The sequence below is a fragment of the Coturnix japonica genome, chromosome 5 (assembly GCF_054131305.1).
Source record: "Coturnix japonica strain WE chromosome 5, WE-NBRP24, whole genome shotgun sequence".
NCBI classification, from domain to species: Eukaryota; Metazoa; Chordata; class Aves; order Galliformes; family Phasianidae; genus Coturnix; species Coturnix japonica.
The window spans coordinates 26,725,540-26,750,105 of NC_140667.1; the positions used below are offsets into that span (position 1 = coordinate 26,725,540).

Below are 24,566 nucleotides of genomic sequence, written 5' to 3' on the forward strand. Positions count from 1 at the left end.
ACAAATCAAGTGAACCCAACCTGATGCACTCTGTTAATGTATTATACCCTGACCTGTGGCATGTATTCTTATAATTCATATGTGAAACTGCTCTGCTAAGCTAGTTCTCAGTGAGTTTAGTTTAAGTGCTTTCACTTAATTTTCCACCAAATAAAATTATGGCTCATAAGCACTAATTTACCAATAATTGTGTCTAGAGCTGGAAATAAAGGGGAAGAAATGGGAGAATGACAAAATGTATTGATGTAGCTGTCTGACCAATTTTTTTCCTATAAAATGTTGTGGACCACAGAAAGTTTATTGACAGATATAACTTTAAATTTGAGAAATACAACCTTAAGCCTTCAAACAATTTAACTACAATTAATATCATTAAGATGCATATATTCCTAGGACAAATACCATGCTGCAGAAGGCACAAAGGGATTTTATTTATTTTTTAACTCTTACATCCTTGTAAGTTGATTTCTCGAACCATCTGTTTCTCTGCAAAATACATAAATAATGGGATATATGCCTTAAAAGAAGCTCTTAAGTAAAAGGTTCTACCTTCCTCCTCCTTTCTCTCGGGCCTCAGCTGGCAGATGGTCAAGAGGATGTTTATAGCAGTAAAGGATGTTTATTGACTGAACTTCATAGGTTAAAGATGCTGGCAGTATAGTAACGACACATGGCAATGTCTTTTAGTAAACAAAGTACTGAACTTGTAACGCATTTCAATAATACTATCAGAAAATATTTGGAAAACACCAATTCTTCTGTATTCACATATAAAAAGCTGCCTTCTTACTCCTATAGGGCTCTAAATCCCAAAACACAACCTTAACTTGATCTCTAACTTTTTTAAATACCCAGTAAGTCTCAACAACTCTCAGAGTCAACAGCTGCCAGTGATTATGAGTTTGAAAGTGAAATATTTACAGGTTACCAGTTGTCTTCATATTGCAATTTTGATTAAATTTTCTTTTTCTTTTGAAGACAAAATGAAAGTCTGGTAAATGAATTAACTGGGTCACAGTCTAACTTGCACAATCTTTATTACTCCAACCACAGGATGAAGAAAAACAATATATAAGCGTATTGGTTTTGCATGAGTTATGGAAAGCATTGCTCAACACTGAAGCACGGGACTAAATCATATTTTACATGTAGCTTCCTTACTGAAGTCTTCAAGTATTCTTTCTTATTACTCTTGTGTGAAACAAGAACAGTTCTTTCATTTCAGAGACATAACTGAGGTCAAAGTTGAGGGTGAAAGTCATTCAGCAGGCACAGCACTACTCTGCAGGCACACCCCAAGGCAGTCACTGGATCACTGCGCAGCACCCTACACTGAAATAAATGCAAGTTAACTGTCACTGCCAGAGAATCTCACTATGTTTTGTGTTGCTGCATTTTAACAAGTTTTAACTAGTTCTCCAATTATAATCACTATTGGAAAGAGAAGGAACATCTTAACAAAAACACTCGGGTCTGAATGCCCCAGAGGATACACTTGCCTAAAAAAAGCACTTGGACACAAACATCTAAGTGATACTGGAAACTCTAGCTTTGCCCTTCAGGGTCAAACTGTCTGTTCCAGTCTAATTCCATGCATACTTTATTGTCTGGAAGAAGTGGGAGCTGCAGAGGAATGCCGTACTGTCTTTTCCCCCTTTCTCAGCCCTTTCTGACTAAGAGTCACTTGGTGATGTGATGAACCAGATTAAGAACACTAAGGCAACCAGAAGATGATATTTTTTCCTTAGTAGGTTAATATCAATGAAAATGCATCCAGTTCACCAGAGTGCCTCTGCAAGCCAAAGAGTAGATGGGAAAGCAAAACAGATTAGAAGACCACTATTTTCTGCAGTAACTCAGGTCCATTCAAGCTGCATTAACATTGTCCAGGAAGCACAATATTAATCACCTACAACTCGACAAGTCATTTTCCTCAAGCTTCTGTTCCTATTCAATTATGTCTACAACACCTAAACAAGGAAGATGAAGACTCTGACCCATGTTAAACACAGCTAACACGGACACTGGCATTCAGAAGTCCAGGAGGTGGTAGAACTGGTTATAAAGAGTGAGTAAGCATTTATTAGGTTAGGAAGAATGGAACTAATTTCCTTTTCTTTATTTTTTTTCCTTTTTTTTTTTTTTTTAATATACTTACATGAACTGAGAATGGCTGATCATTGAGCTGATAATCCACAGTGACTGCTCATTAGCTGTCTACTAAAGACCCACTTTTAAGAGATGTTAAAACTCCCTTTAAAACATTTCTTTTGTTCATTCTGTGGCTTTATTTACATACATCCCCAAAACCTTCAGCTATATACAACTAAGAAATCATACAGACAGTATGTTCAATGACTGTCAGAGTATTTTTGAGTTCTACTTTGATTATGTTTCCAGTTTTAAGAGCCTACTGTAGACATTTTCTCAAAGGAACCCCCACTTGGATTACTAGCATAATTGTCCTATGTACAAGGCATGCAAACTATAAATATCTAACACACTTTGCTCTGGAGAACAAATTCATGTTTTTAAAACAAGGGAAATCAAACAAGTATTAATGATTTTTAATTGTCTGTGACCTACTAAGGATAACTACCATACTTCTCACCGGGTATCATTCTTACTGATTGAAACGCTGGTAATTTCCCTTTAGACCAAAGCAGATCTTATCAAATGACGACTGAGACCTGAAGAGGTCATCAATTTATAATGGTATGCAGTAACTTGATACTGTATGGGATGGGGGTGGTGGAAAGGAATACATACAATGTCAATGAATTTCAATTTGCTTCTCAGCAGCTTAACACATTACTGGTTTCATCAACAACAGACAGATGAAACAGGTAAGTGACATGCAGGCTCCTATGTGACAATACAAAGCTCTTGAAAAAAAGAAAGTTTCCAAATAATTTGCATCTTGTCAGTGCCTCAGCATCACGAATACATCACTAAATCTCAAGTTATCAACAGCAGTTACATCCTTAAAAGAGTTTCTTTAGCATATAAAGGAAAGCAAATTCATGGGAAGACTTTAGGCTTTAAAATATAAACAATTAAGAGCACAGTTGTTGCAGTAACAAAGATATGGAAAGCAACCTAAGCAGCAGATCCACTTTATCAGTGAAATAGAATTCCAGAATTAGTTCCAGAAATCAAACTAAACAGAGACACACAGTTCAGTCCTTATCTATGCATGTAAAGAGAACAACAGATGGAGAAAATCAGACATGCAGAAAACAACACTAAAAAAAAAAGGCATTGTTTCCATATTTCAAAGTTAAAGCAATGAAGGACTGAGTTTAATAAGCACTTTAAACCATTTCTGCAAGTATACTAAATAGAGGGCTTACATCAGAAAGAAATACTACTTAGACTGAAAAGCGACACATTTGACAACACTTGACTGTCACGTGTATCAAAAGAGAATATGGCAGGTTCAGTCAAGTGAATTACTGGTGCTCCAGAAGGAGGAAAAAAAAGACAGATAAGAACACCAACAACACTACACAAATGGAGAAAATACTGCATTTTTTAACTCCAGTGCAGTAAATGGTAAAATTTCAAAGTGTAACTTACATGAAAAAGAGCTTACCAAAGAATTAGTTGTCATAAATGCAGAAGGTCTCAGCAAATACCCTTCAGACTCTTGCATTCCCTTATTCTAAGGTCAGGTGTTCAGAGTATCTCATCCCAGTAGATTTGCCAGATTCAAGGATACAGGCAAGGACTGAAGGATAACAACACTTTGGGGCATATAAAGACTGGAGCTATCTTAAAGTCATCTATGCAGAAACAGGACACTAAAGATAGTAAAAATCTCACAATTGTGGTAGAAACTTTGAAAAAAACAATAACAAAAACCAAAACTTATTTTTATGCAAAGACTACAGCATATACAAAACAGAAGCACTCACCACCAATATAAGATTTTCCTATTTTGCTGTTTAAACTTTAAACACCTGTTTCCAAATGCTTCATATCCAGTGCTTAACGATTAAACAACATTTGTTTTGTTCCATTTTAAAGGCAACAAATTCAGGTAGTCAGCAGTAATGACCTGTACAAAGCATTAGAAAATACCAGATGACCTTTGTAAATTCAAATTTGGCAAACTTTGCCAAAGAGATTGAAGTGCAATCTCCCAGCATGCTGCTAGGTGAAAGTTTGGCATTCATAGAATCATACAGAATCACCAAGGTTGGAAATGACCTAAAAGATCATCCAGTCCAACCATTCACCTCTTACCAATAGCTCCCACTAAACCGCATCCCTCAACACAATATCCAATTGTTCCTTTAACACCCCCAGGGTCAGTGACTCCACTACCTCCCTGGGCAGTCCATTCCAGTGCCTGACCACCCTTTCCAAGAAGTAATACTTCCTAATGTCCAGCCTGAATCTCACCTGCCACAGCTTGAAACCATTCCCTCTGGCCCTATCACTAATGACACAAGAGAAGAGGCCAACCCCCAGCTCACTACAACCTCCTGTCAGGAAGTTATAGAGAGCAATAGGGTCTCCCCTGAGCCTCCTCTTCTCCAGGCTGAACATTCCCAGCTCCTTCAGCCTCTCCTCATAAGGCCTGTGCTCCAGACCCCTCACCAGCTTTGCTGCCCTCCTTTGAACATGTTCATGCTGAGACAGAAGCTGCAGCTTCAGCTGGGGTGCTGGAGACGCAGCACTCAGTGCATCTTTTAGAAAAAGAATTATCCACTTCCACAGTTCTGGAACAAAGATGTTTCTTTCAGATATCTTCAGCTTGCATTTCTAAACCCACATGTATATACATATATGTATGTATATATGTGTGTGTGTGTGTGTGTGTATATATATATATACACACACATATATACACACACGCATATCTATACATGTACATATATGCATGCACACAAGATGCTGACTAGTCAGTCTAGAAGAGGTGGATACTGGTTTGCATTTCAGGTACAATAGACGTTTCATTCACAGCTCATTTACACTGCTGCACTTCATATGGCCACTGCTGCTTGTGGTTACCACACTATTCCCCTTTCAAATGTTTAGGGAGAACTTCCACTGGAAGACGCTCAGTTGTCTACAGCATCAGTTAGGACATCCCTTTCTTTTCTTAGTCAAGACATCACTTGGAATAGGAAAGCAGTATATCCCAAAAGCTGAGGTGTGTCCCTATGCATTAAATTGGGATTTTCCTAGGAAATTCATTTATTTACATATGATAGCTTAAATTGCAATCTGCTATTTACGATACATATTCCTACAATTATCAATTCTTACGGAAACAGAAGAGAAGGAAAATAATTCAAATGAAGAAAACTAATAAAGGCCAGCTTGACAAAAGCTTTGCATCTCAGATGGCCCACTGACAGGAGTCATGGTGGGAACACTGACAGGAGTCTGAATTCTCTGGGATAACAGGCACAACTGCAGTAGCAACAGCACACGGTCACATTCACAGAGCTTTGATTATAGAAGCGAAAACACTTTGGAGCTTAGGTCGTATTCTTCATACAAATTATGGGTTCATCATCTACCAGCTCAACTGATAGACAAAAGCAAGTTTCTTCCTACGTTATTCTAGTTTCTAATTACCCAAAGAAATTATTTGTTAAAAGGAGCTTTTCCCACAATTCCTAATTAAAACAAAATCCATATTACACTGACTTAAATTCACACTTCTTTCTAGTTTCAGTAAATTTACTGATGTACAAATAAGCAGAATGCTGCCTTCCTTTATATTTATGGAATAATACAAGCATTTCATAATAATTAAGTGGTTTTGGAGGGCACTGCAGTGGCTCACTTATACCGCTTATTTTGTCTTTTGCAGAAGAGAAAGAAGGAAAATGCAATTATCTGAAATCTCATGCAATCTGATCAGTTCCATTCAAATATGTTCATTAGTACAAGCATTTCTGTAACAGGAGGGATAATGGCTAAGTATCAGCAAAAAGTGAAATTCCACATGATTTCTCAGTCAGGCTGATTGTGTCACTCTAACCTTCAATCAGGAATCCAAAGTATAACATCTATTCAACTGTGTCCTTTTGCTGTGCTGCGGACAAAACATGGATAATTTAACTAATCCCAGACACCAAAAATAAATAAATAAATAAATAAAAGGCATGACGTGAGCTGATTTACCACATCTCTTCTACTTGACAAGCTAAGCAGAAAAAAATGTTGAACTAAAGCAAAATAAAGTCACAGCAGCAAATGCCAGATTTGGTGGACTTAACAAGCACTATAGGCCGATGTCAGATCTAGAAAGTCTATAATAACTGAAGGTATAAGGTAAGACTACATCAAAGCCTCTTTGGACAAAGAAAGTCAACAGAAGTATTGTTTCTACTAATGTAGAGATAACTGGGGCACTCCAGTATGCAGAGGTAGTTCAACAAATAAAGTTGCTTGCACCATGACATACACTTCACTTGGCACAACAAGAATCCCACATTACATGGCACGCCACCCTGTATGGCAACACACATCTGCAGCAATGCAAACAAAGGTGTTTAACAAAATCTAGCTGTACAATACAAATATTCAGAGGCATTGATATCTATGCCTACCACACACATATAATGCCACTATCAACCAACCCACTGATGGCAACAATGCATAGAAAGTCAATCAGGATTTGGAAACACAAACTTTCAAGAAAAACAGAGAGGAAAAAACCTGCAAACCAAGTTCAAGGGAAAAAAAAACAATCCAGACTTACAGGGGATGTCAGTTTGGAAATTAAATATTTGTGCACTATGATATTTGTAAGAACTTCTTTTGAATAAGTTTCCTGGTTTTACTTTTCCTCCCACTGGTAGCCGGCTACATGCTGACACCTTAAGAGGTGCTTGCAGCTCAGAGAAAAGGGGACAATACTGAAAGAAGCAGGTTAAATTGGAGCTAGTTGTGAAACAGTAAGCAGGAACAGATACTTGCTACATGTGTAAAAACTACATCTAAGATAAGCCCTCCTGCTTTTAACAAAGCATTCATAAAAGATGCAACCAAAGCAGCAATCACAGTTGTTTAGAACGTACCCTTTATAATAGATTGAATTTGCAGATCTAATCAGAAAGGGATAAGGCAGGAGACTTTGCACTTAATTTCTGACGTAGACAAACAAAACCAATTAAACAGCTTTTATATATGAATATATATTAAAGGCTGGTGCAGGCTTTTAGCTTTTGTAGCTTGATGAACTGCATGCTCAGCTTGTGTCAGATTAGAATTAAATAAAAAAACTGTTTTCCTCCTGGCAATTAGGGAACTGAGTGGCTCAAAGAGACCTGCTTGTTGCCAGCTGAACTTTGAGGTCCCACTCACGTCTTAAATACAGAACAAATACAGAACAGAACACAAAAAGTGTTAACAGTTCTCAAACCTGGGCAGCAAGACAAATTTATTTCCCACCCATGATAATCTTAGCTAATGATGCTACTTAGTCCTTGACAAACAACTACAAAGATACCAGACCAAAAAACAGATGTGCAGTATTCTTTTTCTGAAGTTAGTTGGACTGTTCACAAGTGCTGTAATATTCAGGAACTAACGTTATCTGCAGGGCAAACAGTTTACCAAAGGAAAACTGAATTTAGAGGCTTCTCTGTGATCTTAAAGAAGTCAGCAGGGAGGGAAAAAGTATATACAGAACTTCCAAAATAGAATACATTCCTGCAATATTAATCTGCTTATCAATTTGCCTTGCACTTGCTTGACTCATTTACACTAAATATTAAAGCTGACCATAAAATTATCATAATGGGGTTTGAACATGTCAGCTCGCGCTAAGTAAAAAACACATCAACCTCTTACTGAAAAAAAAACACAAAAACAAACACAAACCCTGTATATCAACAGACAATAAGGGGGGGGGGGGGCAGGGAGAAAGTGTATAACTGACTTAAGAAATCACAAGGCTATCACAAATGCTGACCTTTCAAAGTTTCTCAAGGATGTTGTCTGGAATACCTATAACTCACCCTAATACATTTTACTATTCCATGCTTTTAAGTCTAGTTAAGCTTTGCTGATGACTCTTATGGCTAAACTGTATAAAATAGGAAATACATTAAAACAATTTGAGTTTTCCTCTTAGTCCAAAGAATGTATTGTTACTTCGGGTCTGTCCAAGACAATTTGCAAATGCACAAGAGAAAGAAAAAGTAAAGCTTTACAGAGTATCAGGAATTTGTAACATCCTTGTCCTCTGCTCCTGGAAATTAGCCTTTACTCAAAGAAAAGAAATAGTTGCTATTTTATAGCTAGAAATCAGGTATTTTCATGGTCAGTCCAAAAGGTATTTTCTCTTTTTTGCAATACTACTTCTCAGCACCAATGTACTACAGATAAAACATTAAAAATATTCCCATGATTTCCCAATTCTGTATTCACTAAGAGACTGCACAGGTTGACTTCAGGAATGAACAAGCTCTGTAGTAAGATTCAAATCAGTGATTTTACCAGGAGACATTATCTTTAAGATGGAGTGTGCATAAAATATACCTACGTTTCTATTTTCTTGCATTTTATTTTTCCTAACCTACGCCAGGAAAGCAAAAACCTCTTTTTACACAGAGATAATTTTTCAACACACTCCACTGCCAAGTAGGAGAAATCAATACACTGTTCTTAGCTACTTCACAGCATTAATGGCAAATTCTGTCGTAAATATCCCACCATACAATTTTCAGAGCAGAGCAGCAAACTGTCAACTTCACTTCATTGTGCAACAAGGAAACAGCAATCACAACACAAAGAGTTAAGGTAAAATTTGAAAAACATGCTTGATGATGTTAAGAAGATACAGATGTGCTTAATTCTACCACTTTCATCCAGAACAGATTCAAATTTTTGTGGCTGAAAAGCTGTGAATATGGTTTTACAAGTCAGAAACATTTTGAAGTGTCTCAAGTTCTCTTGGCTGTACCAAGCAGGGTATATCCAGGTTAAATAAATAGGTATCAGGACACACGTCCAAGCTTTCATAGAAGTACATGCTGATCCTTTATGACGCCTATGAAGTGTTATAAAATGACACCTTATGCATATAACTGACACATAAAGAGATGGTGCAGGTCGAAATGAAGTTTCTATTTAGGCTGCAATGGAGATGCAGAAAACTCTACCCTGAGAAACTTCAAGTCTGTGTCCTTTTCAAATAAAACAGGCTGACAGGTCAGCTTTTCACTGGTTTCTATTTGTTTGTGTTTTTTCTGTTTTGCTTTATTGCCATGTTTGTTTATTTTAAATATCTCCAGCACATTGCCTAGCTTTTCCTTTACAAACATGACGCTTGGGGAAAAATGACTAACAAATAATTTAAAAATAAAATAAAAAAAACTAGAGTGAATTCCAAAGAAAATACCACCCTGCAAAAAACATTAGTGAATGGTAGATCTTTCAGGAAAGGCTGAAACTTTCTAACTCATCTTGGCAATATAAAAGAGCTCTTTTATAACAACCGTTAAGTGAGAAATGAAGCAAGGAATATCTCTTCACTTACCCATCCAAGTCTCTCCCGGCATGCTTAGGAGAGATACTTCTGATGGAATTCTCCACAAGCCACACCAGACCAAATGAGCAGCACACTTTATTGCTTAATAAATATAAAAAGTTTGCATGTCTCTTAAATAAGATTACCTTTTATTAAAAATAATAATAATAATAAAATAAAAATAGGCCATTTTAGCAATAGGGTGCTGCTACCAATCCCAGGTATACGCTCAATTAAGCAGAGGCCCATTAGTGTGGTATAAGAAGGGCTCATGCAGCCCTACCAGGATCACCTGAGCAGCTTTGGCTCATGCATGCACAGCTGCACCTCTCTCCCTCATCCCATCTCCTCTTCTAGCTGGCAGCTATACCACACCCTGTATCAATACAATTCAGCCGAGTGGCACAGCAGTTCAAACTTTCAAGGTAATGGCCATTTTTCCCCCATTGATAATTCTAGATTTTGCACTTCTAGAAGATCTTTACTACTTCCTTTTCAGGAAGCTAAGGGTAAAAACAGATGAGCTAAGAGATATAATTCTCCTCTAAGATAAACCAATGAAACATCATGAGTAGGAGTTATAAACACCTGATACTCCCTGAGCATACGCCCTGGGTGTGTCCATCACATCACTCAGGCCTGGCACTCCCTATGGCTGCAGTTCTGATCTACAATTCAAGAGCAAAGTTGTTGTGGTTGGACAGAAATGAAGCAACAGAGACAGCAGTATTGCTTTTCACAGCCTCACCCTTGGAACATTTATGAATACAAGAAGGAGATGTAGAAGTGGTACCAAGTGCTCCTAACGGTACTGGGGAAAGTTACCTCTGGTAACATGGTGGAACATGTAAAGCAAACTCAAAACCAGACATCATGTTACCCGTTTTTGGTCACAATTTCAAATAAGTCATGGTCTGTCAGTCAGCATGGAACCTATTCACAGTAGATTTTAGCATAAGCAAATGAGTCACTGAAATTATCTTGTTCTCTGGGATTGTCATGCATTTCCCTTTCTGTTAATGAGAAAAAGCAAACAGGTTAGAGAGACAAATAAATACAGCTGTTTGACCATAAATGAACCCAACTTGTAGATACCAAGTGCCTATATGCTGGTATTCCAATCTCATTTAAAAAGGAAAGCAGGTGTCCTTCAAAATGGAGATTTTAACACTTTGAAATATGACAGCTGTGATCCTTCTAAAAAGCTTTTAGATCAAAAAACTTAAGTCTGCATAAGAATTCTATTACCTAACTACAACAACACAGGTAGCAAGAATAATCAAATAGATTTGGATTGTGATACTCCAAGCTTGAAACCTCCAGCAGCTTCAGATCCTTTCCATTACCAGTACTACAGATGATTTCAACTGTGGTATAACTTTGGATTTTGCCCCCATTTCTGAGATATTCTGCTCTTCTCCATTCAGTAGGGCTGGCCTAAAATCTGGCCTAGCTTTGCTCATACCCACATTACTTGGACTATTCTACTGTATTACTGCAGACTCCCTTCTACCTGCATTTCTGTATCCATCTGAAGAAACCCCTACAAAACAGACCTACTTCCAACTTTATTACTGCACTGTTAAATTCTTTGCATCAAATGATGAATAAAAACACTGAGCTGCAGGAAAAAAAAAAAGAAAACAACCACAGGCTGCAGACTGAAAGCAACAATGCCTTGCACCAAAAAAGGAACACATAAAATGACAGAATTCATTTACAAAAAGAGTTCCACAATGAGACCAACTTCTAATGCATATGTCAAATTGGGTTCAAAGATACAAAAGAGAAAGGAGTTACTCTGTATGTTAATCTTGAAAAACCTAAACATGATTCGGCTTTAATTATTTGAACCAGAGACTTCACAAAACTGTCAGCTAAACAACAGGTCCGTTTGGAGACCAACCCTATGTCTAAATTTCTGAGTGTTTTAACAATACTAACAAACTTTAGCCCCACACAAATAATCTGTAGATCAAATATGGAGCCCATTCCTTAACAAAAAGGAGCCAAAAAAAATTGGAAATGCAAATGGACCAGTGCAGCTTTTCATGTGACACACAGGCACACTGTATCACAGGGCAGCCCCTCAAATGTTTAGGTCTCATTTGATTTGCAGTTGCTTTCACTTTCATTTAAGTACCTGACAATTTCTGAATGCTTCCTAGAGAAAAACTTTTGCCCAAGTGGGAAAGTCAGGCAGTATCTTTATTTATTGTAAGGTGCATTTTAACAGAAAATTAAAATTAAAAATCAATTAAAATTGATTGCAGATCAGAACACCATGAAACAAACACACATTTTCATACTGAAAAGAACATTACTAAATCCAGTTTTCAGTGGAATGCTTGACCCTAACAATGCAGCCTATGAGAAGCCTCGACAGTATGACCCTCACTGAAAAGAAGAAAGAATGGGCAATTTGTGAGCTTGTACACTTGGGTAGTGGTAGAAAGGAGTTCCTTTTAAATACCAGAACTCCTGTTTTTCAGAAAAACAATATGTACCAAACATATTACATTTTGAAATAGCATTTAAAGATTAAATTACAAGCCAAAACTCTTTATAGTTACTGTCTACAAAATTACATTAACAGATGGGAACACAATGCCTAGTATTACGAGTTCAACATGTATTCAGAAATCGATAAAATCTAGATTACAGATATGTTATTGCAGCACTTGTTTTAAACAGAACTCTTCAGAGTTTTAGCTCAGTCACTTGTTAAAAACAGGCTCCAGGAGTGATTTACAGGAATGTTCAGACTTCAGAAGAATTGACAGATGGCTTCTTTCATCTCGTGACTAAGCTTTATACCTAGGCTCGCACACCCGCCTCTAGTCATAGTGGTGATTGGTTTTCTTGCTAGTTAAGTTTCAAAGCTCCATGCATTTCCTGAGCTGTGATTCCAACCCTACTCTTCCCCACTTCCCTCCAGCCCCCCCATAATACTGGTAACAGATTCCTAGAAATACCAACATAAAATCTACTGTCAAATTAAATGCTTTTCTCCAGCTTAGCAGCTTCCTTTCCCTTGGAACTCATCTTGGCTTTTACAGCTGATAGTGTTGCATTCAGACAGCTCTGGAAGCTGGCTTCACTTTTCCCTTCTGCTGCAATAGAGAACAGGAGCAAGAGCTACAGTGTTTGTGTTAGACATGGCAGTGCAAAGAGATTCAGATGGGAGATTCACCACAAGGTTAGGAATGGTTTTTTTGGTGGGACAGCCTCAACTTGACTGTTGTACAAGTCACACAATTGGATGCCTAACAAATAATAGTAGGATTCTGCAATTTATTCTAACAGACAACCCAAGATGGACAGGAACCATTCAATCACAAGTACAACCCAAACTGATCTCAACAGATCCTCTTTGCCAGGACACAAAGAAGAAGGTCAGTTGCTGGGAGTTCACAAACAGAGTGGTGTGATTTTCCACACTTACATTCTCAAGTTTTTCAAGACATAAACTTAGCAACTTACTATTGCTAAAAGTGCTGATTTATCTTAAGCAAACATTCTACCACTAAATCATGACAAAAACAGGTTTTCTTGTTTGTGTTGACTAGTTTAAATAACAGACATTCCTGCCCTTCAATGGCTTCTAGATTACCAAGTGATAGGAGCACTTATCCAAGGAGTAGCAGCAGGGTGTTAGGACAATGCTGCTTTCCAGGCAAGTAGGTTTAGACCAAAACTGAGGAAACTTTCAGCAAACAATTAGATCTCTATTTCTAACATGGAATCTTAGTTTTGACTGCTCCATCACTTAGTAAGAGTCAAGCATTAATTAACAAAAATAAGGAAGAGGAGTAGAGAAATGGAGTAACTATGAATAATAAAAAGCAGGCAGCCTAGATTTTTGTATCATAAATATTGTGTATGTCATCTCAGAAGTAAGGACAATACGAGGTCATAAAGAGTGAAAAGTGTGGCTCATGGGAAGTCGGAAAAGTGCTAAGCACAAATAATCCTTAACTTCAACATATCATTCCACAGATAATCAACTTCTTTCAATTCTGTCCAGATCTTTCTATCTTTTCGTTGCATTATTAATGAAATATCTGCTTTGACTGTTTCCAGCACCAAGACAACTCTGAAGTTCCACCATAGCTACCTTCCTTCTCCACAGCTCCAGCAGATTCCAACATCTTCCAAACCTGAGCCTCAAAAAAAATAGTTATTCCAGACTTGATAATTCAGAAGCCTTCATCACCCAAACAGAAACCAAGTGCCAGAAAGAAAACAGAGCAGCTTGTTCCCCAGGCAGCACAGAAACACCTAGCACACACTGCCACAGCCTGCCTGGAGAGCCTGTAGGAACCTATCCTAGAAACAGGTGACACTCATCTAGAGAAGGTCCTGAGCAGCCTTGCCCAACTGCAAACTTGTTCCAGCTTCAAGTGTGGCACTGAAGCACACGACCTCTAGTGGTCCCTTCAAATTACTTAACATAGGAGTTTTCAACGTCCATCTGATAGAAGTATACTCCCAACAAGCCATATCTTTCTCTGTACTAGCCAGGCTAGCAGTAAACCCTCACTTACCTACAATTTGTCCATTAGATTGCCAGTCCACACTTTAAAAACACAACAAAAATTCCAACTATTTTGATTGTAGTACCCTAAGTTTATCACCACAATAATTAGCTACCCCTCTTATCAAAGTATTCATAATAGATTTTCCTAGTTTACACTTGCTGCATTACTAACAGATATTTTCTTCATTAGAGAGGAGCAGTATACATCAGACACCAGGGCAGTGTTAGTTCTAATTTAATTAATACAAAATGTTGGACAAGAGATCAGCAGACAAGAAGGAAATCCGGATCCAACATTTCTCACTTTCATGGTCAAGTACTGATTTTTATCATAGCTAATTAGAAAAGGAAACTGTTTCTACTTTAATTTCTCCATTATTATTTTTTATCAATGAAGCATGCATTTTGTAACATGAAAATAAGAAAAAGAACAAAGCAATTATGGGAATATGAATTACGTATTTAAGTTGTATGCTAAACATGTGTACTTTCCTTGAATGTCAAACGTAACGCTATTTCAAGACGCAGCTATGAATAAACCTGTCTCTGCTGTGAGGTGTCACATTTACTATGAACATACGCTTCAGTTTTCCACTATATGAAGTTGCATTTAAACTGCAAATCCATGGGAGCAGGTCATCCTTGAAGGAAAAGATCTTTGTCAGTACTTCCTCTTAGGTTGGATTAGCGTAGCTGCTGCCACACCTCTAACAGCCTTAGAGCAGGAGAAGAGAGCTGACTGGTTTGTTTCCCTACTCCTACCAACAGGAAAAAACAGCGTCCATGCTCCAGCTTGCTTAAGTTTCTTGAAGCAATTAACATTTTAATTCTAAGGTAATGCTATTGAGAAGGTTCATGTGGTACTGTACAAAAACTGTATCATTATGTAAAGTTTTATAGTTGTAAGTGCCTGGGCTTTCTTGTACACCAAGAAATAATTACTCTTAATCATGGCATGAATGAAACCTATACTCATAACGAAGCCTATAACTCATCTCTATCTCAGTAGCTGCATGCTTTATGGGAAGCTTTGATTTCATACACACATCCACATAAATCCTATGTGTATTATCAATATATCTCTGAATATATGAAATACATATTCATATATACAAATCTTTTTCCCTTTCCCCCCCTCTACACTCAGAATCAAAGCCATATACACTAGAACAGCACGCAACAAGAGACAGTTCTGTAAGGGTTTTAAAGAAGGTAGAATTATCTTGACCTGTAAAAAGGGAGCAACAGAGAAGTCACATGAGATTTTGAACAATATCAACTCCATGGCTCCTAAGAGGATAACTATAATGTTATTTCTCTAAGTGAGAATGGAAGATTAGAAGTGAGTCAAGATTGACATAACAAAGGCCTCAAAAGAACAATCATTTCAGAAGCAAGAAGGTACATAGGGGGCGTCGGAGGTAATCTAAAAAGTAACTTTCCCCAGCTGCGATTCCCATCACATTAGCTCACGGAATATCTTTTTATTTCTAGTGTCTCTTCACAACAGATTGCCTGGAGAGCTCAGCTCTTTAGAAAACAGAACTAAAGAGCACTCTACCAGGGGTCCTCCTGAACAGCCAGAGAATGACATAGCCAACCTAAAGCACACATTAATAGCACAATTGATGCTCCCAGCTAACAGGAGCTGCCACTAAATTTCACCTTCCATTTCATGTATCATCAGTTGGCAGTGTGTTATTACTACCCCTCTCACTTTCCACAGTGTAACATTTCCAGCCTGAAAGATAGGCACGTATTTATTTTAAAAGTACTTGTGGTGAAGGCACACAGGAAAAAGTTTAAAATATGCCTTAAAAAGTGTGGTATTGCTTCCTCTGAGCACTGAATTAATAAGGCTATTTCTCCTTTTAAATATTTATACGGCTAGTTCCCTACTTCAAATGAATTAGTGAGACCAGTAAATACCTTATACGAAGAAAAATAAATTAATTTCACTACCTAAATTCTTATTTCCATAGGTATGAGAAAAAAATGTATTAAACAGCCACACCATTCACCATTTCCACCTTCACACTGACTATAAACGCATAGAATAGAAAGAGCAAGGATAATGTGTTACTTGTGAAAAATCTCTTTATGTAGCTCTGGTTCAAGGAAGGATTTCCTTCATTCATTCTGATTTTAAAATCCATGAAACGGGGTTGAAGTATCAGTTAATCTCATTTGTTTCAGATGTCAGTTCGGAGAGAAGAGGAAAGATTTGCTTTCAACTTTGAGCGGCTTAGCTTGCAGGTCCCTCTGCAAGAGAGGCCTGTCCATTATTCAGATCCACCCAGTCACAATGAAGTGCCCAAATCTCCCTCATTGGGCCAATGAAACCCAAGAAATTCATTATGTAATCGTACTGGTAAATTCTTGAAGGGAGAAAGTGGGCGCACACAACTACAGCACATCATGATTCTCTCTTCAAGTCAGTTACAAAAATCCCAGGGAGTTTTTTGCCACCTGACTAAAGGCAGTTTGTCTTTAGACAGTTAGATGATGAATTAATGCTTTGACATTGCAGACCATGCAAATTTCCAAAAAAAAAAACAAAACCAAACCCACAGTTCTATCTGAAAAGTAACAGAACAATTACTGACCACAAACATCACACACTTGGGAACACAAGCTACATGAAATAAAGGGTGTAGCATGAAGCATTTAATTTTATTGCAAAACATTACTTAGATTTCAGGAATAAGAGCATCAAAACATTCCTCAAATGACATAAGAATTTCCCTTGATTGTGATTTTTCAAGCATATATAGTAAGAATTAAACACTTAAATATTTCTATTACCATAGTGCATAACAAATTAACCCAACAACAGAGCCTACTTCATTAGGTGCAGCAAAGACAAAGACAGCTCCTGAGATAATTACCTAAACTACTTGTTTTACTGTGAGCATTCAGCCATTAACACTGAAACTAGTTGTCTCAGCCTGAGGGAAAGATGTCATATAGTTAAGGATGCACGTTTTCAGTTATGCAATGCCCTGTTTGGATTGCTCCTTTCTCTCTGATCTTCATGAACTGTGTCAAGTCGTCCTTCAGTGTGCAGTGTGCAATTCTCCACATTCCAGCTGGTTCAAGTGGCTGCAGCCACAGCCAGACCCCTTGCCTCCCTAGTAGCATGCACATGAACTAGAAAAGATTTGGTCTTGGGGAAGGTACTGCAGGCAGACAAAAGCAATGTCCGGAAGTGACTTAAAAATGACCATTCACACCAGTGAAATAAATCTGTACTGACTACACTTTCATACTCCAGCTTTTAAGACCCTTCAAAAACAACCATAAATGTTTCCATCAGCCTAAGTCAGCCACGGTATCAACACCCATCTCTAATTGACAATGGGAAAAAACAAACCAAACCTATTTAAAATGACATCAAGAGTGGACTATTACAATAAAGCTACCCAAGGTATATCACAGCATCCCTGAGATCTCCCTCACAGCATTGTGACCTGACTCTCAAACACTGCCATCTGCATGGGCCAATCTGCAGATGTCCTGCCATCTCCGTGTCCAGCCACCCTCTGCTGATCTCTGTTTCCCTTTAAGGACAACGCCTGGCTAACCAATTACAAACACTGTTAACATGAAAGCCATTCATGCCTGCCGACTGCACCTGAAGTTAATCGGCAGAGGGAGAAAGATCAGCCCAGGACTGTCATGAGGTCAAACACCACTCATGACCTAATGCTGCCTGAAGATGAACTTCAAAAAAGAACATGTCCAGCAGAACTGCAATACATTCAATCCATCTAACAATTCCCTACATGTGATGGCACTTGTTTCTACATATAGAAACTCAAAAAGAAGAGGAAAATAATTTAAAAGCTTCCATGCCTCTGCTTGGTTGAGAAGCATCACACTCGAGTGTCAAACTCCTCCTAAATTTCCCAGTAACACACGCCACTACAACTTCTTAATATACAAATATCTCACCTCCAGTGGGTTACAACAGATAATCTAATTCATCTCTGTCATAGTATTCAAAATCTGAATCCTTTTCCAAGAATTAAAAAAACAAAAACAAAAAAAGGAAGCTGTTCTTTCCACATCCACCCAATTAGGACCTTTTTTTTTTGGCTTTAGAAAGGTAAAAAGCTGAGATTATTTCCCAAAAACTAGCATACAATTTCTCAGCAAGGTTTTCTCAGTTCAGTTCTATTATTCTGACTATTTTTTCCTTTTTTCCCCAGAAATAAGGGGGCAGCAGAGTAGCTCTAAAAATCAAAATACTGATAATGGCCACCATTCACAATGATTAACTGTCAGGAGAACATTTAAAGAACTAGTTCTTCAAACACATGAAAAACACACATTTAAGTCAAATATTCTGAGTATTTACAACCCCCTAAAATTATCCCAAAGGCAAAACTACTTTACAATATTAATTAGTGAAAAATCCCAGAGAACCGATTTTTAAGCAAGAATTATAAAGCACGTTTTCCCCTCTCCTATAAGTAGCAGCTGTTCTGTTTATCTTTCAGGCTTTTTACTCCACACTGTTACTATTTATACACAATCAGTGACAGAAGTAGGAGGAAAAAAAGAAAAAGAAAATCTATGTCCTTCAATACCTTAATATAACCATCAGAAAATCACCTTTAAAAAGAACCATATAACTCATCATTTTGAGCTTATCCCCGTAAACACTGTTGGCTAATTTCATTTACTCCAGAGAAAGCTAGGATTCCCTCTGCGAAAATCACAGATTAGCTTATGCTTGATCAAAGGTATTCTTTGAACTTTTAAGGACACTTCTACAGACTTCCCCACCACCATCCCCCACACGCATTACCTCTGTAAGGCTCTACTGTCTGACAAAGAAGATGCAAAATAATGTACAGACAGCAGCCATTTGGCCAAGTGATAGCACATGAAACAGTGGGCAGAGAGAGAGAGTAACTAGGAAAGTGGTCTAACGGTTATACTGCTGCAGTGCAGTTTTCACACCCAGCTCCAGAGTTCTGCAAAACACTCTTCTGTGATGGAGCCATTAAGCCTGGTGGCATTTCCTCAAAATATATGGCAATATATATTATATATATAATAAATTATATAATATATATATATATATACACAATAAATTCATTTTTATATGTACATATATGAACGAAGTAACAAGATATAGCAACGTTCAGATATTTGTGGTATAAGATCATAAGTGATACAAATAAGGGTCACGCTACTAAGCTTTCAAATGCATGTAATGATATAGCACAATTCTCTCCCCTTGCAATGGCTTCAGCACTAACTCTTGCCATACTGTTCTCCTGCAGAAAGCATTTGAAAACCAGTTTGAATGAAATTTAATCAGTTAAATCTCATTAACTCCTTCTAAATAAATGAAGTTAGATTAATTCAAGCCATGCAGTTCACACAAGCTATAAACTTATTTCCTGTCCACCCTGTCTCTTCCTGGGCTACCTTTCCAATGATTTAGCTGACCTGTGCAGTACAGTCAGATCTATGCTAGAGCTGTGAGAATGGAAGAATGAAGAAAGATGGAGCATTGGAGAAGTAATTATACAGGGCTCTTAAAATACTTTCATAAGAATTTGCTGCTTTCTGGTAATAAAAACCTCATAGATCTTCTTCCCAGCAAATAGGAAATATATAGGAAACAATGAATACAACCTCTTGGTATCACTTACAGGTTAACCCTGCAAAATCCACAAATAAAAAGGGAAGCAACAGATGCAACATTGACCTGTGTAAGATTAAAAAAGAGAAGAACCACAAATGTCATGAAAAAGAAAGTAGCTGTGGCTTTCAAAGCAGAGAGTTAAAACTTCACAAGCCAAAGTTTCATGTTTTTGGTTTTTTTTTTTTAGTAGGTCATCTTCAAACCTGGAAAATCTTTGACTTACTTTCAAAGTGCGCAACTGCAGCGTTTCCAAGTCTCCATTACATCACATGCTCTTGTTTTGACACACGCTTCAATAGAATAGCACTCGGGACTCTGGATTGAAAAAACAAATAATCTTTTTAGAAAGATGAGACTGTTAGCATTACCTTTCAATTTCATAACACTGAGAAAGACTACAGGCAGAATCATAAAGTAATACATTTTCCAAGTGGACCAGAGACGTTTTCTAACAGGAAAAAGAAAAATCACTGCCTAAGACTACACCACGGCCACCAAGGTTTCTCCTGAGATAAAAACTAAGCCTTCTTTGCTTCCTTGTAGCAAACAATTCCATTTTTAAGAAGCTAGTTTGCTAAGATGTTGCCCCAGCGCATCCCTGGTGACCAAGCTGTAGCCTGTTGTGTTTATCAACAAATGATGCACACTGAGCATGCATTCTCCTACCACTGTGTCGAATACATTGCTTACCCTCAATGTCATGAAGGGGGAAAGGACAAACATTACAAAGTTGCATCTGCCTTAAGACTGTGAGAGATTTTCATGTGATACTGTATTCTCTGTCCATCCTTTTACTGCTGCTTAACCTGGAGTTATCACATTAGAATTTAATTGATACCTGCTTTTAGCACAAATTAACATCAGCTAGATTTGAGTTGAATGACTGCTAATTAATGAAACTCGATACTTAAGGTACAGCATTCAAGGAAAGAAAGAGCATGGGGAAAAGAAGCCAAAGCTTACAGTGTAAACAACCAGGTTGATCAAGTGTTTTGATTTCACAGAATTTATTATTATTATAGTTAAAAAAAATAATAATACATAGGAAGAGTCTGGAAAAAAGAAGAAAACCAACCCATTAGAATAGTTGGTGATAAACTTCTAATCATCCCTTGGCCACCAGCCTCTAAACTTTGGCATCACCGAAACTGTACAATGACTTGAAATATGAGTTGGTAATTACCACTGGGCTCTGTGTACAACGATTCCAACACATCCGCCAAATCTTTCATCAGAAATGGATGTCTTTCATTTTCTGTAATTACTATAAACATTACCCTGCCACTGACCAAAATTTCCTTACTACAGAAAACCCCATATATTTTCACAACAGAGCGTTCTCTGATTTTCTGTTCTCCCACTCTGAAACCGAGCTCATTACATTTAAAAGTATTGACTGTTAAGAAAAAGCAGTCAATGTTCTATTGCAACAAAGAATAAATTTTTTATGATTTAAAATGTGAACCTACCCTGGAATCTTTTTTCACCTACATTTCAAAGAAGAGTACAACCCCTTCTCAATCTGTTAAACATACCAGCAGTAAGAACTATAACACAGCAGAAACAGCAGGTCTCAGAACCTTATTGCAAAAATGGACAGGTTTTAAGGAAGGCTTGGAGCTCATTCAATGGCAAAAACTCTGCTGCAGCTGCCACACTGTCACAATCCAAAAGAAAATGACTGTGAACACTGAGCTCCCTTCAGAGCAGTTTATGCCATACCTTCACATTTCTGGCTCCCCTCCCCTTTCGTCTTTCTCTCCCTCTTTGTAGTATTTGCCACTTATTTTCTGCAGTTACTTGAAAACTCTTGTTTTCCCACTCAGATTCCCCATACTAAGGGAAATGTTTATTCACACTCTATGTTTTGGAATTTATATACATCATACAAGTGAAAAGGTGTCTTATTTTTAATCGTACAAAACTTTACAGAAGCACTGCCAGATACACGAAATGGAGCAGTATCCTCTAAAAAGAATATACTGGTATTGCTTCCAGTTTCACTTTTTTTTGCATTATAAATTAACTTTTAAGCAACTCTGAGCCTGATTAACAGTCAAAAGAGCAAGTGCGGGCAAACCAAAAAGGCCTGAAACCAAATCTATTTTCATATATGTATATAAAATCATTCCTACAATTTAGATGTTTTTTAAAAAACAAATCGTATAGCCAAAATACAGTCTACAACTGTCTACTGTCTTCCGCAACACATCTGTAGATTACAGGGTGTCAGCTCTTACCCAAATTCCCTCTGCCAACCTGTCTGTTAAAGCGTGCTTCATTAGTGACAACACCAGAAGGCACTTCACTTCAGAAAAAGCATATTTTCATGTATTCAGGAAAACATTGGGGGTGGTTACATTAATTTAATTTCTAAAAGAGGTTAATCTGCTTAATTTCTTCCCCCACTAGTAAGTTATATCAGTAATATCACCCGCTAGCAGTAATATCAGCTTTCACACTGTGTTTCTCAAAAACAAATTTTTAGTGGAAGCAAGAATTTATTGTTTGGTGGCACCAAGCCAGAATTCAGAAGATTTTAAGAACAAGACCTTTGGGGAATAAGGTAGTGTTTCTACCAAAGCAACCTGCTTTCCCTCTCAAACACAACTGTTTCCTTTGCAAAGCTGTAAGCTAGACATCCAGAAGAATCTCATGTTTGGACAACACTTAACTAACTGCATCCCTGCACAAAAAGCTGTCAGGCTCCCAAGTGGCCTTTCCACTGCAGCCCACCTCCCAGCCCAGTTTAGCTCAGCTGCAAAAGGAGCCCCTGGAACAAATTCTTCTGTCACAAAAACCTGGGTTCACATTACAAGCTACAGCAACCTTGTGACTAAAAATGTCCAGCCAAGAGGTTACCATGCAACATGAAGAGCAGAAAAAATGGGGAAAAAAATCAGTTTCTCAAGTCCAAAACCATCACTCACGCAATCTCAAACTTAGAGGAAAAGTGCATGGCTCCAATTTTGGTAAAAGCAGAACAGCACTAATAATTCAAGTACCAATCAAATAAACTAACCAAAACAGCAGATAGATGTCTGATGTCTGACACTTTTTCTTCCCTCACTCCCTCCTTTTTTTTTTTTTCTTTTTTCTTTTTTTTTTTTTTTTAAATAAAGATAGATAAATGCTTTTTTTTTTTTCTTTTTTATTTGGAGGAGATAAAGACTAGGGGAAGTGGCAGAGAAAAATCGTGTTTAAATGTAAAGACAGTGTTTGAAGAAGAACAAAGCCTGAAGTTTCCACAATGCTGCAAGAATTACACTGCCAGTCTGCCTCCTCCTACCCACTATTATTATGTGTGATATAATCACATACTGCATAGTCGTTCATCAAAAGCATCTCAAAGCTTTTCACAAACATCTAGTTAGGCCTTATAAAAGAAACAGCCGCTTCCATCTCTGCAAACAAAGGAGTCTGCAAAGAACCTGATCTAGACAGTGCTCCTGTCTTAAGTAGAACTCCAGTATCTGTCCCAGTGCAGTGCACTCACCTGGATACTCGTGGTCTCCCTCTGAGCTCTACAGACATTTACTACACAAACACAGTGTTAGGTGCAGTTACACCACTTTGTTTACAAGACCAATCCGGCTGCGGATAAACTGCTCTTAAAACAAGCTGCAGGGTTTTCTTTGTACTAGGACCAAAGCACAATACACAAAGTGCTTTAATTACACATGGAGAGTGGTGCTGAAAAGCCGTCCAGCTAAAACAAGCTCTTGAGTCCAGGAATACACAAGACTCGTAAGAGCTATAAGTGCTGAAATGGATATTAACTTCATTTTAAAGAGAAGAACTCACTGTCCTTCCCTTCCCTGAAAGCAGGAAGGAATGAAAATATGCCTCTAAAAACATAAAGCCAGGCAGGCTTCAAATCAGCAATACCCGCATGAATATTTATTAAATAATACTACATAAAATGAATAACTCTAAATATCGAATCCATCCCTGAACACGAAAACATCAGGAAACAGAAGTCTCTTGAAAAAAGGTCTTGAAAATTGGACACTTTGAAACCTTCCCAAGAGGAGCTACTGCCACCTCTGCATGCAGCAAGATTACCTGACCCTTGTTGCTGTTGTGTCCTACAGAACTAGAGGAGGAACTTAAAGGAGAACCCATTTGAGGAAAGAAAGGAGGGAAAAAACAAACCAAATCTTGCCACACAAATTCAGAGCTCAGGCAAGACCTGTTTTGAACATGCTTAGTTCCCAAAGCACTCCATCACAATCAAGGATCCCACAAGTCAGACTGAATTTTCTCAGGGCAAAATCAGCCAGATAGGAGCTAAGTCAGCTCCTTAGATACATTCCCCTTTGCAGCTAGAATGGTGAAGATGGGGAGGGGAAACTGCCTGGCAGAGGGGTAAGCAGAGGGTCACATCCAGTGACACCTTTGGTCTGCCTTGATATGGTGCTTTTGTCTGAGAATCTGAAGAATACTGCAGTGGTATGCACCAACAGGTACAGATATACTTCACACCTGCACAAACACCTAAGGTGAAAAAACTGTAGCACAGAGCTAACAAAAGTATCCAGCACTGTAAACCACTTCATATCATCCCTTCTATCTCCATAAAAATTTCTCAGGAGAGGCAGAAAGTAGTCTCTTAATGAAGCTTTCTATAGACAAACGCTCCTTTTTACCATTCTATAATGTTTTATACTTTAAGAACAACCACATACCTAGCAGTAATTTACCAGATATTAAACTTAAAATTAAAAGGCAACACCCTTTTATTTATGGTGACCTGACAAAGAGGGTGAACACATTAATAAAACTTCAAAAACATATAATAAACATTACAACATTCGTTATACCATTGTCCAAGTCTGAGCTATTAAACGCTAGTGCTGCAGCTG

General features: G+C 37.8%; 1 protein-coding gene across 13 annotated transcripts in view; it reads right to left on the minus strand.

Annotated features, from left to right (window-relative positions):
• SIPA1L1 (signal induced proliferation associated 1 like 1) overlaps positions 1-24,566 on the minus strand; it is a 179,598-nt gene that overhangs the window by 125,076 nt on the left and 29,956 nt on the right. For 12 of the 13 annotated variants that reach the window (XR_014947157.1, XM_015864666.3, XM_015864670.3 and 9 more), the window contains one exon: positions 19,925-20,016. The exons of the other annotated variant lie outside the window; for it this stretch is intronic. The gene's annotated coding sequence lies outside the window, so the exon portion shown is untranslated. The remainder of the gene's footprint in view (positions 1-19,924; positions 20,017-24,566) is intronic. 13 annotated transcript variants of the gene reach the window in all.